This window comes from Echinococcus granulosus (assembly GCF_000524195.1).
Source record: "Echinococcus granulosus chromosome Unknown EG_S00082, whole genome shotgun sequence".
Taxonomy (NCBI): Eukaryota; Metazoa; Platyhelminthes; class Cestoda; order Cyclophyllidea; family Taeniidae; genus Echinococcus; species Echinococcus granulosus.
In genome coordinates, this window is record NW_020170462.1 from 371,019 (window position 1) to 374,370 (window position 3,352).

The window sequence follows — 3,352 nt, forward strand, 5'->3', positions numbered from 1 at the left end:
CAGAAAGGCGATGTTGATCACGGGCAAAGGGCAGGGAGAAAAGGTGGAAGGTGAAGAAGACGATGATGGCTTTGATATCACAGTGTGAAAGGAATGACCAGGAAGATGATTTCGGGCATGAAGAAGGAGGCGTGGGAATGGATATGGGGACAATGTGGACGGAGGTGAAGGTGGATTTGAGAATGATGAAAGATTGGACAAAGAGGACGAAGAGTACTACTGACACCGACATGATAGAGACCGAGATGAGCACATGCCAGAGCAGATCAAGCAGTGCTTGAGTGGAGGGAGGGTGCACTGCACGCCTCGTCTGCTTATCTAACCACCAAGCTCAGTGAGGGTAGGCATGGCGCTTCTCATGAATTCTGCCATTTACATTTGGAGTAGCCAATTCTTCACCAGCTCCATCGACTTGGATACGGAACGTAAAGAGAAGGTTAAAGTGATGTCGCAAGCATCCCTCTATCCGCCCGTATCCACTCACGCATCTATCCGTCCATTCCTCCGTCCGTTCATCCAACCACCCATCCATCTCGTTTCCACCCCGTATCCACCCATTTTGATCTCATCTCGCCACTGCACCCTTCTCAAAAATTACTTTTTCTGTTGTCTACTTAAAGTAGGTGCGTTGATGTGGCCAGTGCAGCACCACCCGAGTCATGCTTGTAGGTGGGCTGAGAAACTAGGCGGCGCCAATTGCAGGCGGTGGGAATATATCACATTCCTCAACTCCTGTGTGCCATCTTTCCTATTTAAAAAGATTGTCCCCCTTCTCAAAAGTTATCAGCACGTCTTCTTATTTCGTTATTTGCATGCAGCCTAGTTAGTACTTTCAATGAGGGTAAAAGTTCTAAGTCTTGCGGTCAGGAGAGCATGGACTGGTATACGAGTGCTAAAGCTAAGTTTTCTCCGGTGAAAGCATGCAACTATACTCTTGCCTGTAAGATCTTGCAGTTTCAGGACAGCAGTATGAGGTAACATGAGCATGACGGGCACAACTGAGCGTGAACGTGGTTAGTGGGGCAGAAAATCAGCGCCCTTTCCAGTGGTCGTGAATCGAGTGACCAAGAAAATTTTACAGGAGGAAACAAAAAAGAGATGACAGCCAGTGAAGAGGCTGATCATGCAGTGATGACAGGAGACGTCACTTGCAAAGGAAGGCGATACTGGAAAGAAGACGTGTTAGTAGAAGTTGTGTTTGTGCTCTAGGGATGAATGAAGCATTCCACCAGCGGTGAGGCAAAATAAACCTCACGCCTATAGGCCTCAACACACAAGTAAAAACTTCCCTAGCATTAACTTCAGTTGTAGCCCATGCACTGCGTTCCTGAAAAAGAAGGCTTTGTGGTCAAGTCGGTGTTTCCTGCATGTTTTGGGGTGAATACGGAGCTAATCAAGAATGTGAAAGAACATCAGCAAGGAAACAAACGTCATGGGAACTTGACATCTCAGAGGATGGGTAACTTATAACTCCTTAGTAGGAAGAAGGCTGGTCAGCGGATGCGAAAAAAGGTAGACAAGGAGTATTTGAATGGAGAAGGAGTTAAAGCTCGCAGTGATCAGTTTTTTGTAGAGGATATTAGCTCTTCCCTAATGTACCTTTTTAATAGATTATAATTTGTGCATATTTCTGTCAATTCAACAAAACGCATCAGCAATCTCCTCAATCGTAATTTTTTCACAATCTAACCCCTCATAATGTTTTGAGATTAAAGTATTTTTACATCTGTCACGCTAAAAACGTGGGAATGGATATGGGGACAATGTGGACGGAGGTGAAGGTGGATTTGAGAATGATGAAAGATTGGACAAAGAGGACGAAGAGTACTACTGACACCGACATGATAGAGACCGAGATGAGCACATGCCAGAGCAGATCAAGCAGTGCTTGAGTGGAGGGAGGGTGCACTGCACGCCTCGTCTGCTTATCTAACCACCAAGCTCAGTGAGGGTAGGCATGGCGCTTCTCATGAATTCTGCCATTTACATTTGGAGTAGCCAATTCTTCACCAGCTCCATCGACTTGGATACGGAACGTAAAGAGAAGGTTAAAGTGATGTCGCAAGCATCCCTCTATCCGCCCGTATCCACTCACGCATCTATCCGTCCATTCCTCCGTCCGTTCATCCAACCACCCATCCATCTCGTTTCCACCCCGTATCCACCCATTTTGATCTCATCTCGCCACTGCACCCTTCTCAAAAATTACTTTTTCTGTTGTCTACTTAAAGTAGGTGCGTTGATGTGGCCAGTGCAGCACCACCCGAGTCATGCTTGTAGGTGGGCTGAGAAACTAGGCGGCGCCAATTGCAGGCGGTGGGAATATATCACATTCCTCAACTCCTGTGTGCCATCTTTCCTATTTAAAAAGATTGTCCCCCTTCTCAAAAGTTATCAGCACGTCTTCTTATTTCGTTATTTGCATGCAGCCTAGTTAGTACTTTCAATGAGGGTAAAAGTTCTAAGTCTTGCGGTCAGGAGAGCATGGACTGGTATACGAGTGCTAAAGCTAAGTTTTCTCCGGTGAAAGCATGCAACTATACTCTTGCCTGTAAGATCTTGCAGTTTCAGGACAGCAGTATGAGGTAACATGAGCATGACGGGCACAACTGAGCGTGAACGTGGTTAGTGGGGCAGAAAATCAGCGCCCTTTCCAGTGGTCGTGAATCGAGTGACCAAGAAAATTTTACAGGAGGAAACAAAAAAGAGATGACAGCCAGTGAAGAGGCTGATCATGCAGTGATGACAGGAGACGTCACTTGCAAAGGAAGGCGATACTGGAAAGAAGACGTGTTAGTAGAAGTTGTGTTTGTGCTCTAGGGATGAATGAAGCATTCCACCAGCGGTGAGGCAAAATAAACCTCACGCCTATAGGCCTCAACACACAAGTAAAAACTTCCCTAGCATTAACTTCAGTTGTAGCCCATGCACTGCGTTCCTGAAAAAGAAGGCTTTGTGGTCAAGTCGGTGTTTCCTGCATGTTTTGGGGTGAATACGGAGCTAATCAAGAATGTGAAAGAACATCAGCAAGGAAACAAACGTCATGGGAACTTGACATCTCAGAGGATGGGTAACTTATAACTCCTTAGTAGGAAGAAGGCTGGTCAGCGGATGCGAAAAAAGGTAGACAAGGAGTATTTGAATGGAGAAGGAGTTAAAGCTCGCAGTGATCAGTTTTTTGTAGAGGATATTAGCTCTTCCCTAATGTACCTTTTTAATAGATTATAATTTGTGCATATTTCTGTCAATTCAACAAAACGCATCAGCAATCTCCTCAATCGTAATTTTTTCACAATCTAACCCCTCATAATGTTTTGAGATTAAAGTATTTTTACATCTGTCACGCTAAAAA